Below are 14,265 nucleotides of genomic sequence, written 5' to 3' on the forward strand. Positions count from 1 at the left end.
TAAATTCTAGTAAATCCAAAACTCGTCTGAAATTCATGAAACATGGCATGCAATCTGGGAGCGGGATCAACTTCCCGTGGTACGTTTTTTTCTCCCATTTGGGGCAGGTTTGAGTATACGCTTCTCACAAACCAAAGCTTCTCACAACAAACATGATGGTTTCGGTAGGGAATGCCCCAACTTTGGGGGCGAAACAATATCCATTGCCTCTTATTGCTTTCAAATTCTTTCTCATGTCAACTTAGAACAAGAGAAGTGTTGTGTTATTTTTTGTGATTTTTCAGGGTTCATTTGGACATTTTTATGCATTAAGTTAGTTTTCAATGCATTTATGGGCATACTTCAAATTTGAACAACATGCACATCCTCCCGTGCATATAAATTGGTTTAAAAATCAAATCTTTGTCCTTGGATACATGCTTACGTCCCATGCAAGAAATGGGAATGAATGTCAATCACCCTGCCACCGTCACTCAGCCGCAAACATTGAGATACCTGGTTTTTAAATTCTAGTAAATCCAAAACTCATGTGAAAATCATGAAACTTGGCATACTATCATGGAGCGGCATCAACATGGCGTGCTAAATTTTTTATCCCATTTGGGGCAGGTTTGGGTATACGCTTCTCACAAACTAGAGCTTCTCACAACAAGCATGATAGTTTCGGTAGGAAACACCCCAACTTTGGGGGCGAAACGATATCCATTGCCTCTTATTACTTTCAAATTTTTTCTCATGTCAACTTAGAACAAGAGAAGTGTTGTGTTATTTTTTGTGACTTTTCGGGGTTCGTTTGGACATTTTTATGCATCAAGTGAGTTTTCAGGGCATTTATGCGCATACTTCAAAGTTGAACTACATGCACATCCTCCCGTGCATATAAATTGGTTGAAAAATCAAATCTTTATCCTTGGATGCATGCTTAGGTCCCATGCAAGAAATGGGAATGAATGTCAAACACCCTGCCACCGTCACTCAGCCGCAAACATTGAGATACCTGGTTTTTAAATTCTAGTAAATCCAAAACTCATCTGAAATTCATGAAACTTGGCAAGCTACCATGGAGCGGCATCAACATGGAATGGTAATTTTTTTGTCCCATTTGGGGCAGGTTTGGGTATACCCTTCTCACAAATAGAGCTTCTTAGAACAAGCATGATGCTTTCGGTAGGGAACGCCCCAACTTTGGGGGCGAAATGATATCCATTGCCTCTTATTACTTTCAATTTTTTTCTCATGTCAACATAGAACAACAGGAGTGTTGTGTTATTTTTTATGATTTTTCGGGGTTCGTTTGGACATTTTTATGCATTAAGTGAGTTTTTGATGCATTTATGTGCATAATTCAAATTTGAACTACAAGCACATGTTCCTGAACATATAACTAGGTTTAAAAATCAAATCTTTTTCCTTGGATGCATGCTTAGGTCCCATGCAAGAAATGGGAATGAATGTCAAAGACCCTGCCCCCGTCACTCAGCCGCAAACATTGAGATACCTGGTTTTTAAATTCTAGTAAATCCAAAACTCGTCTAAAATTCATGAAACATGGCATGCTATCATGGAGCGGCATCAACTTGCCGTGGTAATTTTTTTGCCCCATTTGGGGCAAGTTTGAGTATATGCTTCTCACAAACCAGAGCTTCTCACAACAAGCATGATGGTTTCGGTAGGGAATGCCCCAACTTTGGGGGCGAAACAATATCCATTGCCTCTCATTGCTTTCAAATTTTTTCTCATGAAAACTTAGTACAAGAGGAGTGTTGTGTTATTTTTTGTGATTTTTCGGGGTTCGTTTGGACATTTTTATGCATTAAGTGAGTTTTCAATGCATTTATGTGCATACTTCAAATTTGAACTACATGCACATGCTCCCGTGCATATAAATAGGTGGAAAAATCAAATATGTGTCCTTGGATGCATGCTTAGGTCCCATGCAAGAATTGGGAATGAATGTCAAACACCCTGCCACCGTCACTCTACCGCAAACATTGAGATACCTGGTTTTTAAATTCTAGTAAATCCAAAACACATCTGAAAATCATGAAACTTGGCATTCTATCATGGAGCGGCATCAACATGGCGTGGTAAATTTTTTATCCCATTTCAGGCAGGTTTGGGTATACGCTTCTCACAAACTAGAGCTTCTCACAACAAGCATCATAGTTTCGGTAGGAAACGCCCCAACTTTGGGGGCGAAACGATATCCATTGCCTCTTATTACTTTCAAAATTTTTTTCTCATGTCAACTTAGAACAAGAGAAGTGTTGTGTTATTTTTTGTGATTTTTCGGGGTTCGTTTGGACATTTTTATGCATTAAGTGAGTTTTCAATGCATTTATGTGCATACTTCGAATTTGAACTACATGCACCTCCTCCCGTGCATATAAATTGGTTGAAAAATCAAATCTTTGTCCTTGGATGCATAATTACGTCCCATGCATAAAAATTGCCTCTTATTACATTCAAATTTTTTCTCATGTCAACCTAGAACAAGAGGAGTGTTGTGTTATTTTTTGTGATTTTTCGGGGTTCGTTTGGACATTTTTATGCATTAAGTGAGTTTTCAATGCATTTATGTGCATACTTCAAATTTGAAATACATGCACATGCTCCCATGCATATAAATTGGTTGAAAATCAAATCTTTGTCCTTGGATGCATGCTTAGGTCCCATGCAAGAAATGGGAATGAATGTCAAACACCCTGCCACCGTCACTCAGCCGCAAACATTGAGATACCTGGTTTTTAAATTCTAGTAAATCCAAAACTCATCTGAAAATCATGAAACTTGGCATGCTATCATGGAGCGATATCAACATGGCGTGGTAAATTTTTTGTCCCATTTGGGGCAGGTTTGGGTATACGCTTCTCACAAACCAGAGCTTCTCACAACAAGCATGATAGTTTTGGTAGGAAACGCCCCAATTTTGGGGGCGAAATGATATCCATTGCCTCTTATTACTTTCAAATTTTTTCTCGTGTCAACATAGAACAAAAGGAGTGTTGTGTTATTTTTTTTGATTTTTCAGGGTTCGTTTGGACATTTTTATGCATTAAGTGAGTTTTCAATGCATTTATGTGCATAATTCAAATTTGAACTACATGCACATGCTCCCATGCATATAAATAGGCGGAGAAATCAAATATGTGTCCTTGGATGCATGCTTAGGTCCCATGCAAGAAATGGGAATGAATGTCAAACACCCTGCCACCGTCACTCAGCCGCAAACATTGAGATACCTGGTTTTTAATTTCTAGTAAATCCAAAACTCGTCTGAAATTCATCAAACATGGCATGCTATCATGGAGCGGCATCAACTTGCCGTGGTAAATTTTTTGTCCCATTTGGGGCTGGTTTGGGTATATGCTTCTCACAAACTAGACCTTCTCACAGCAAGCATGATGGTTTCGGTAGGGAACGCCCTAACTTTGGGGGCGAAACGATATCCATTGCCTCTTATTGCTCTCAATTTTTTTCTCTTGTCAACATAGAACAACAAGAGTGGTGTGTTATTTTTTGTGATTTTTCGGGGTTCGTTTGGACATTTTTATACATTAAGTTAGTTTTCAATGCACTTATGTGCATATATCAAATTTGAACAACATGCACATGCCTCCAGTGCAAATAAATTGGTTGGAAAATCAAATCTTTCTCCTTGGGTGCATGCTTAGGTCCCATGCAAGAAATGGGAATAAATGTCAAGCACCCTGCCACCGTCACTTGGCCGCAAACATTGAGATACCTGGTTGTTAAATTCTTATAAATCCAAAACTCCTCTGAAATTGATGAAACTTGGCATGCTATCATGGAGCAGCATCAACGTGCCGTGGTAAATATTTCGTCCTATTTGGGGCAGGTTTGGGTATATGCTTCTGACAAACCAGAGCTTCTCACAACAAGCATGATGGTTTCGTTAGGGAATGCCCCAACTTTGGGGGTGAAACGATATCCATTGCCACTTATTGCTTCAAATTTTTTCTCGTGTCAACATGGAACGACAGGAGTGTTGTGTTATTTTTTGTAATTTTTGGGGTTTGTGTGGACATTTTTATGCATTAAATTAGTTTTCAATGCATTTATGTGCATAATACAAATTTGAACTACATGCACATGCTCCAGTGCATATAAATTGGTTGAACCTTCAAATCTTTGTCCTTGGGTGCATGCTTAGGTCCCATGCAAGAAATGGGAATTAATGTCAAACACCCTGCCACCGTCACTAGGCCGCAAACATTGAGATACCTGGTTTTTAAATTCTAGTAGATAAAAAAGTCGTCTGAAATTCATGAAACTTGGCATGCTATCATGGAGTGGCATCAACATGCCGTGGTAAATGTTTTGTCCCATTTGGGGTAGGTTTGGGTATATGCTTCTCAAAAACCAAAGCTTCTCACAACAAGCATGATGGTTTCGGTAGGGAACGCCCCAACTTTGGGGACGAAACAATATCCATTGCCTCTTATTGCTTTCAAATGTTTTTGTCGTGTCAACATAGAACAACAGGAGTGTTGTGTTTTTTTTGTGTTTTTCAGTGTTCGTTTGGACATTTTTATGCATTAAGTGAGTTTTCAATGTATTTATGTGCATAATTCAAATTTGAACTACATGCACATGCTCTAGTGCATATAAATTGTTTGAAAAATCAAATCTTAGTCCTTGGGTGCATGCTTAGGTCCCATGCAAGAAATGGGAATGAATGTCAAACACCCTGCCATCGTCACTCAGCCGCAAACATTGAGATACCTGGTTTTTAAATTCTAGTAAATCCAAAACACGTCTGAAATTCATGGAACATGGGATGCTACCATGGAGCGGCATCAACTTGTCGTGGTAAGCTTTTTGTCCCATTTGGGGCAGGTTTGGGTATATGCTTCTCACAAACCAGACCTACTCACAACAAGCATGATGTTTTCGGTAGGGAACACCCCAACTTTGGGGGCGAAACGATATACATTGCCTCTTATTGCTTTCAATTTTTTCTCATGTCAACATAGAACAACAGGAGTGTTGTGTTATTTTTTGTGATTTTCGGGGTTCGTTTGGACATTTTTAGGCATTAAGTGAGTTTTCAATGCACTTATGTGCATATTTCAAATTTGAACTACATGCACATGCTCTAGTGCATATAAATTGGTTGAAAAATCAAATCTTTGTCCTTGGGTGCATGCTTAGGTCCCATGCAAGAAATGGGAATTTATGTCTAACACCCAGCCACCGTTACTCGTCCGCAAAGATTGAGATACCTGGTTGTTAAATTCTAGTAAATCCAAAACTCCTCTGAAATTCATGAAACTTGGAATGCGATCATGGAGCGGCATCAACATGTCGTGGAAAACATTACGTGCTATTTGGTGCAGGTTTGGGTATATGCTTCTGACAAACTCGAGCTTCTCACAACAAGCATGATGGTTTCGGTAGGGAATGCCCCAACTTTGGGGGCAAAACGATATCCATTGCCTCTCATTGCTTCAAAAATTTCACGTGTCAACATAGAACGACAGGAGTGTTGTGTTATTTTTTGTGATTTTTGGGTTCGTTTGGACATTTTTATGCATTAAGTGATTTTTCAATGCATTTATGTGCATAATACAAATTTGAACTGCATGCACATGCTCCAGTGCATATAAATTTGTTGAAAATTCAAATCTTTGTCGTTGGGTGCATGTTTAGGTCCCATGCAAGAAATGGGAATTAATGGCAAACAGCCTGCCACCGTCACTCGGCTGCAAACATTGAGATACCTGGTTTTTAAATTATAGTAAATCCAAAACTCGTTTGAAATTCATGAAACTTGGCATGCTATCATGGAGCGGCATCAACATGCCGTGTTAAATTTTTTGTCCCATGTGGGGCAGGTTTGGTTAAATGCTTCTCACTAACCAGAGCTTCTCACAACAACCATGATGGTTTCGGTAGGGAACGCCCCAACTTTGGGGGCGAAACAATATCCGTTGCCTCTTATTGCTTTCAAATTTTTTCTCGTGTCAACATAGAACAACAGGAGTGTTGTGTTATTTTTTGTGATTTTTCGGGGTTCGTTTGGACATTTTTATGCATTAAGTGAGTTTTTAATGTATTTATGTGCATAATTCAAATTTTAACTACATGCACATGCTCCAGTGCATATAAATTGGTTGAAAAATAAAATCTTTGTCCTTGGTTGCATGCTTAAGTCCCATGCAATAGATGGGAATGAATGTCATACACCCTGCCACCGTCACTCGGCCGCAAACATTGAAATACCTAGTTTTTAAATTCCAGTAAATCCAAAACTCGTCCAAAATTCTTGAAACTTGGCATGCTATCATGGAGCGGCATCAACATGCCGTGGTAAATTTTTTTGTCCCATTTGGGGCAGGTTTGCGTATATGCTTCTCACAAACTAGAGCTTCTCACAGCAAGCATGATGGTTTCGGTAGGGAACGCCCCAACTTTGGGGGCGAAACGATATCCATTGCCTCTTATTGCTTTAAAAAAAAATTCTAGTGTCAAGATAGAAATAATAGGAGTGTTGTGTTATTTTTTGTGATTTTTTGGGGTTCGTTTGGACATTTTTATACATTAAGTGATTTTTCAATGCATTTATGTGCATAATTCAAATTTCAACTACATGCACATGCTCGAGTGCATATAAATTGGTTGAAAATCAAGTCTTTATCCTTGGGTGCATGCTTAGGTCCCATGCAAGAAATGGGAATGACTGTCAAACACCCTGCCACCGTCACTCAGCCGCAAACATTGAGATACCTGGTTTTTAAAATCTAGTAAATCCAAAACTCGTCTGAAATTTATGAAACTTGGCATGCTATCATGGAGCGGCATCAACATGTTGTGGTAAATTTTTTTGTCTCATCTGGGGACGTTTGGGTATATGCTTCTCACAAACCAGAGTTTCTCACAACAAGCATGATGGTTTCAGATGGAACACCCGTATGCAAAGTGAGAGCAGGATTTGTGCATCTCTTGAACACAAACAGTTCTTTTGGATGACAGATGTGAACCACTTACAAACAATTTGGTGCGATTTGCATCTATCATATTGGGTATGTTGCCATTTGTCAAACTAGAAAGATTGACATTTGTTGATCTAGTAACATTGCCATTTCCCAACCTTGTAACACTGCAATTTGTCAAAATATGAAGCTAAAAATCACTAGCAGTATCTAATTTTTGCTTAATTCAGTAATTAAGCATAGATGGAGGCGAGGAGGCGTGTTCAGCCAGGCGTGCAGCGGGTGGCGTAGTACTATTCGATTTGACAGCGGGCGGCGCAGTTCTCGATACGGCTTTAATGCGGACGAGGGAGAGGGTAGCGGTTCCCGAAATGTTGAATGGCCAATGATGCATCCTCTTTCAATTAGCATCGTGTGAATGCATGAGGGAAGTAATGGGAGGACCAGGAAAAGAGGCAACACGATGTGAATGCAACGCAGTTTGCACTCATATAAAGGTGCCCCTCCATTCCAATGCATCTACCACATCATACGCACCTAGCTAAGCATTTGCGTAAGCACCTACACTAATAAGCGCAGAAGTGCCCACTCCAGACCCATGGCAGCGATGCGCGCGAGCAGCTAGCTGCTATGCCAGATGGTCCACGACGCCGGCCTGCGGCATGGCACCGTGGTTCCTCTCCATATGGTGTTGGCGACCGGCTAGTGGATGGCCGCCGTCGACGCTAGCTACAACTCTCAGTTGCACCAGATGATCGTTTGCACCACCAACAGGTTCACTGTCGTCAAGAAGCTCGCGGGCTACATTGTCATACTCCTCCAGCCCGCACGCCCGGGCTCCTCATTGCCTGCCACCCTAATTGGCCTCCATGGTCGGAACCTCTTTCAAGCACTAGTGGCCCTGCGACTGCCCACCGACGCCACGAAGAATGTCCACCTGGAGGTTGCGCACGCCGCGAGGCGCCTCACACTGCAAGAAACCGTCGACCTACATACCCATTGTACGAGCGAATCATGTAGATAGGTATCTACAAGTCCAGTGAGGACGCTACAATGTTGGCCTTCTTCAGCTAGCTGGAAGCCTTGGATGCCTTTGCTGAGAAGCACCTTGACCTCGCCACAAAAGCCGCCGCTCCTTAGCCGTCGGTCGGTGGCCCGGCCGGTGCGCGGAGTTGAGGAGGAGGAGGTCGTACGTTGATGGATGCATCTTTCTTCTTGCCTCCTTTAACCACCACTGCGATCGCATAATCATGGCCTTAATTCTTATTTTGCTATTGCATTCTCGTTCCAGTCAATATAGACATGTGCGATCCCTTTGCTCAATACAGACATGTCCGATCCAGTCTTATTTTGATTGGCTTCAATGAAGGTTTATCCCGTCGTTAGGCGCCGCAGCACGCTCTGCTCGCGTCCGTTGGCGCGCTCTGCTCGCGTCCGTTGGCGCGCTCGGCTTGTGGATAGCTTTTCCTTGCATGTTCAACTGCTACACACACACACACACACACACACACACACACACACACACACACATACATAAACACTATTCTGATCACAGGATCAGAATAATATTCTGATCACAACATGAACTTCCCGAGTAATGCGCCTGACCTTCCCCGAGTACTAGGTTGAACTTCAGCTAAAAGGTGTCCAAATGGGGCTTGCGATATACCGTTGGATAGCTATGGTCATCAGTATCATGACCCAAGTTAAATTTTTGGCAAAATGTCAGCGGTTTAAGAACAGTTTTGAAAACCGTTTTTTCTTCACATAAAAAACATGAATCGTATTTTCGATCGCATTTTTAAACCGTTTATCGGAATGAGGCAAATAATATGGCCTTGGAAAGCTGCTGCAAAACCTCTCCTTCCACATGTTGAAAGTTTTCTCTAATTCCCTACGGTTAAAGAGTAATTCGGAAAATCATAAAATTTCGCAAACCGAACACCCGAGTTCGTATTTTCGACGCCATTTCTAAACGGCTAATCCAATTGAGGCAAACAATATTGCGTTGGAAAGCTTATGAAAATGCGCTACATTTTTATGTTAAAAGTTTTTTCTAATTTTGAATGGTTTAAAAGTAATTTAGAAAACGGTACAAGTTCCACCGAGTTCGTATTTTTGAGCTAATTTTTTAACCGTATGTCCAAATACAACAAATGATATGGCGTTGGAAATGTGAAACTTTTTTGTATATATTGTTTCTCCTAATTCATTACGGTTTTATGTTAGTTTTGAAAATGGATAAAAACGTATTTTTGCCGTAATTTCTAGAAACTTTATCGGAATGGGGCAAATAATATACCGCTGAAAAGCTACGGAAAATGAGAAACTTTTTCATGTTGATGGTTTTCTCTGAATCCTGACCGTTTTCAAGTAATTTTGAAAATGGCGAGATCATTCGTTCTGCCTTTATCGCGAAACAGAATCTTCGAAAATGCACCGTGTGAAGAACCTGAACTTCTCGGCGCGTGTACCTGAACTTCACTCTGTTTTTCACGTGATTTTTTTGCTCATAGCTCTCCATCCACTGCTTGTAGCTCTCCATCCACTCACCGGAATTGAGCAAGTGATATACCGATGGAAAACTATTGTAAACACGCAACTTTCCCGTGTTGATCATATTTTCATACTCACGACAATTTTAAAAGTTTTTCATCTCAAATTCATTCACTATAGTAGTCGAACTTCGTGCGGTTTTCACGTTGAACTTCTGTGACGTATTTTTGTTTTTAATTTCCTATCAATTTCGTCAATGTTACACAAATGATATTCTCTTTGTACAAACCTCTCTCACAACATATTTTTTAACTTTCTCCGACCGAGGACTTGAACTTATACAAATGATATTCCTGCCGTTTTGAAGTAAAATAGAAAATGACGAGATCATGATTTCTGCCTTCATCGCGAACGGAAACGCACTGCATGAAGTAGTTGAACTTCTGGAGCATGTGTGTTTGAACCTCACTCTGTTTTTGACGTGCTATTTTTTGCAGTGCATGAAGTAGTTGAACTTCACTCTGTTTCACTTTATTGAATTTTTCTTATATGAAATACACATCATGTAGTACATGAACTTCCGGTTGTTATCACTTTGAACTTCTCTATGGTTTGAGAGAATTATTTTAAAACACAAAAAACAACATATATTTTTTTTATGTATTTTGGACATCAAAATACACGGTGAACCTCTCTTGCAAGATTTTGTTTGAACTTTTACTCATCGAGCACTTGAACTTCTAGCAACCTTTTTTCGTTTATGAGTTGTTTTTAAAAGTGCAAAAAATGTCGTTGTGTTTTTTATTTTTTTGAATAGGTAAATCCTAGGTTTCAATAAACTCCAAACTTCTCTATTATTTCAATTTGAACTTCCCCTTTTCATATTTTTGAGTAAAGAATTGTATTCGATTTTTATACGGAAAAAATCTTAGTATTGTAATAAACATTATAGAACTTCTTTGTTATTTCGAACTGAACTTCTTGGTTTATTCGTTAGCAGTGGGAAAATTTTAAGTTTTTGTGATAAATATTGAACTGCTCCATTTTTTTAAATTGAACTTCTTGGTTTATTATTTCGTATCGAGGAAAAATTGAGTTTTTCATATACATTGAACTATCATATTTTTTAAAATTGGACTTCTTGGTGTTATTCATTTGTAACGAAAAAAATCCTAATTTTGTAATAAACATCGTACAACTTCTTGGATATTTTTGAAATGGACTTCTTGGTTTTTTCATTAGTAACGGGAAGAATTATGAGAAAAATCTGCATTTTTTATAGACATCGAACTCCATCATTTTTTAAATTTGAACTTCTTAGTTTTATTTGTTAGTAATGGGGAAAATCCTTTTTTGAACTTTCCCGGGCAGACCACTTGAACTTCGAGAAACTAAATATTTAGACTTTGGCTTTTTATTCTTTTTTTCTCATGTGAAATTCACATCATGCAGTACGTGAACTTCGGGCATTTATCAATTTGAATTGCTGTCTGTTTGGCTTTACTAACGGAAAAAAATCTAAGTTTTTATGGACATCGAACCGCTCTAACTTTTTTTATTTGAACTTCTTTGTGTATCTTTAGAAATGTGAAAATTGAAGTTTTGTTAGGAACATCAAAATTCTTCGTTATTTCAACCTGAATTTATTGGTATTATTCTTTAGTAACTAGAAAAATCCATTATAAATATCAAACTCCTCCGACTTTTCTAATTGAACTTCTTGGTTTTATTCTCTAGTAACGAGAAAATCAGAATTTTTTCTTGATTCTTGTTGGTTTTTCCACCATGAAGTACTCAAGTCTACACCGTTGATTTTTCTCCTCTGGACATCCCGTCTCTTGAGTCTCGACTTTAACCCCCCCTTGAATTATTAAAGTTTTTGTTACATGAAATAAACAATTCTGTTCTTTTTTGTGCCTAAATATGTTTTATTCTCCGAGTTTCTCTCATAGCTCCCTCTGAACTTCTACACATATGTCATCAATGTTCACTAGTTTTTTTATCCGTTTTCTGTTTATTTTTTGAACTCTAGGATTAGTGGATTTTTGTTGAACTTCGTTGGTTTTCATTTTTGGACTTGAAGAGGTTGTCATATCAACTAATACTTTTATCATTCCTCTTGAGCATCTTTTTTATGAACCGCTGGTGTTGACGAAAGCACCAAACTTTGGGCATTCCTCGTTCTTTTATTTTTGAATTCAACAGCAATAATACTTAAACTTCACTGACTTTTTTTATGAAGCAACCAAATACGCAGACCACACAGGGAAGATGGCACATTTTCTTTCATTGTGGACATTTTGTAAAAACACAGGGAGAGCACACAATCACAAAGAGGAAAATAAAGAAGGAAAAATTATGCATTTTTCTTGTTCTTTGCACATACATAGGAAATGTGTGTATCCACATTTTTTAATTTTCTATGTTCTTTCTTTTATCTACATGACAGAAAATAGTCTTTTTCAATTCGGTGTACTACACACACACACGCGCAAGACATATCCACATTTTTGGATGACAACTGAAAAATGTTTCGGTCTCACAACCATACACAAATCGAACTTCCATGAATTTCTATACTTTTTACAAAAAAAAAATTTGCGAGAACTTTGATAAACTTTTGCCCATGAGCAGTACTACATTAACATCTCTTGTACAAATCTTTTTATCTTTTACATTAGCGGGTGGAACGTCACAAGCGGATGGCGGTGCACGTTGGTGAACAGGAGAAGGAAGAATGGTGATGCTGGTGAAGGTCGGATTCGGTCGTCGCTGCAGTCCACACGCAACAATAATCTCGGTCGTTGGCAAACACGGGGTCAACGACGAGCAGACTGCAGCGCTCCACACATCTCTCGCGACCGGATGGCCACACCTGCATTGATTTCACAAGGAAAAATAAAGAGTCTGTGATCAGAGCTGCATCGATGAACATGGTTAGGCACTCGCGACACAATCGAGTTTCAGATTTTCAGTTAGAGCATCTCTTGTTGTCTGCTAGACTAGTGTGCAGAGTTTCAGTTTCACAATCTTTGAGCTCGATGCCTACTGATTTAGGCTAACCAACTACTAGAGAATTGTGTAAAAGTAACTAATAGTAGCACCAGTTTCTAGACCAACTATTTTACTGAGCTGAAGGAATATATGGATGGTCAACTAACAGTAGCACTAGTTTCTTCAGAATGCTTTTTTCAGAAGCCAAAGCTCACACACCGGAGCGCACACATGAATGGTAAGAAAAAACAGAGCGCACATATATGAGCTCGAATACACATCAGAACATACGAACACCCATATAGTGAGCGCCCACGCACGAGAGACATCACACTCAGCACACACGCACCAAACACACTAATCTTTTTAGTAATAATACTTCTGAATATCTTCATATAGTGAACTTCTGAATATCTTCATATAACCTACACTCTGACTCTGAAGTATACTTATAGGTTTGACTGTATGAACATTCGGTTATCTACATTCTGAAGCCTGCAGTATACTACTCTAGTTTCTAGAGCAACTTCTGTCATTCGATTATCTAAAATCTAGCTAAAGTTGTTGAATTTCATGCCAAATTGTCGATGTAGCAGTAGCAGGGAGGCAAAGCTTCATGGTCAGCTACATGATTTGGCACACGACATGGGGCTAAGTTCGGATTTTGACGACGGGTGCTGCAACCTACAGCAGCTACAAAAAATGGTGCAGATACACAAACTGGACAGGGGGACAGTACAGCTGAACTTCAGACATCAAATTTAGAACAATACAAAACAGGAAAGGGGAAGGAAATGACGCTTTGACTTGGATACATTTTTTAAGACAGGTTGGAAGGATCCAACTTCAGACATCAAATGAGGCCACTGCCACAAGCATGGCGCCTCGAAGCGGAGCAAGTTGCAAGACGCGGCGAAGTTGCACGGCATGAGGCGGCGAAGTTGAATGTCCTGGACACTGCGGCTATACGGGCAAGGAATCGCTAGTTCAAATAAATGTACGGGCAAGGAATCCAGCGAGCTCACGTTCCCTGCCACGGCGTCCATCACGCGCAGCGGAAGATGGAAGGAGATGGGGGAGAAGCTAGGAGGGGCAGTGTTGGTGGCGGGGGAGCCTCGCCGGGGACAGCCACGAGGGCATAAAGGCTGGCGGCGGGAGGTAGCAGCCAAATCGACAGAGGCGAGTGGTGGTTGGCGGCAGTGGAGGCGTGTCAGGGAGCGTTGACCTCGCCGGATCCAGTTCGGTGTGAGGGAAGGTGGATTGCTGGTGGCACGGGGCCGCACGGTGGCTAGGGAGGACGCGTGACGATGGCGTGAAGGCAGGAGGTGCGGCGACACGCACCGGCGTAGGTCGCGTGGGCTGGGATGCGCTGCAACACAGCGACGCAAGTGGCACAGATCGGGAGGGTCCGAGAGGAAGTTCAGGGCTGCGGACAGCTGGGGCTCGGCTGGTTGCAGGCGGCGGTGTGGGTGGGAGCTAGCCAACGCCGGCGGGGGTGGGTTACGGGGGTCGTGGTGCCCGCCGCTACGCGGGGTAGTGGGTGGATGGGGCAAGTGTGGATGGAGGCGCGTCGAGGGGAGGCGGCGAGGAGCCGGGACGGCGGCGCGTCAGGTGGGATGGTGCTGCGGCGGTGGTCGGAAGCGGGCCGGCGGCGCGGCGGTTGTGGCAGGGGGCGAGAGCTCGACGACGCTGGATCGGGGTCGGGGAGGAGGAGGTGGACGAGTGGGCTAGGTGTGGCGTTTTTCTTTTTTCTTTTCTCCGCGACTTCGGGAGGACCTCCGCGCCCCTCTATATAGCGGACCATGATCAGAATAGTTAT

The 14,265-nt window shown here is 41.1% G+C and overlaps 1 long non-coding RNA gene across 2 annotated transcripts; it reads right to left on the reverse strand.

Moving 5' to 3' along the window:
- Positions 1-12,120: 12,120 nt before the first annotated feature.
- LOC119285756 lies at positions 12,121-14,192 on the reverse strand. Of its 2 annotated transcripts, none has more exons than XR_005139789.1 (2): positions 13,472-14,192; positions 12,121-12,327 (listed from the first exon to the last, which is right to left on the reverse strand). It is a non-coding gene; the product is annotated as an uncharacterized LOC119285756 (long non-coding RNA). The 2 variants fall into 2 exon arrangements; XR_005139788.1 differs by having other exon boundaries at positions 13,262-14,192.
- Positions 14,193-14,265: the final 73 nt, after the last annotated feature.

Source organism: Triticum dicoccoides, chromosome 4A (assembly GCF_002162155.2).
Source record: "Triticum dicoccoides isolate Atlit2015 ecotype Zavitan chromosome 4A, WEW_v2.0, whole genome shotgun sequence".
NCBI lineage: Eukaryota > Viridiplantae > Streptophyta > Magnoliopsida > Poales > Poaceae > Triticum > Triticum dicoccoides.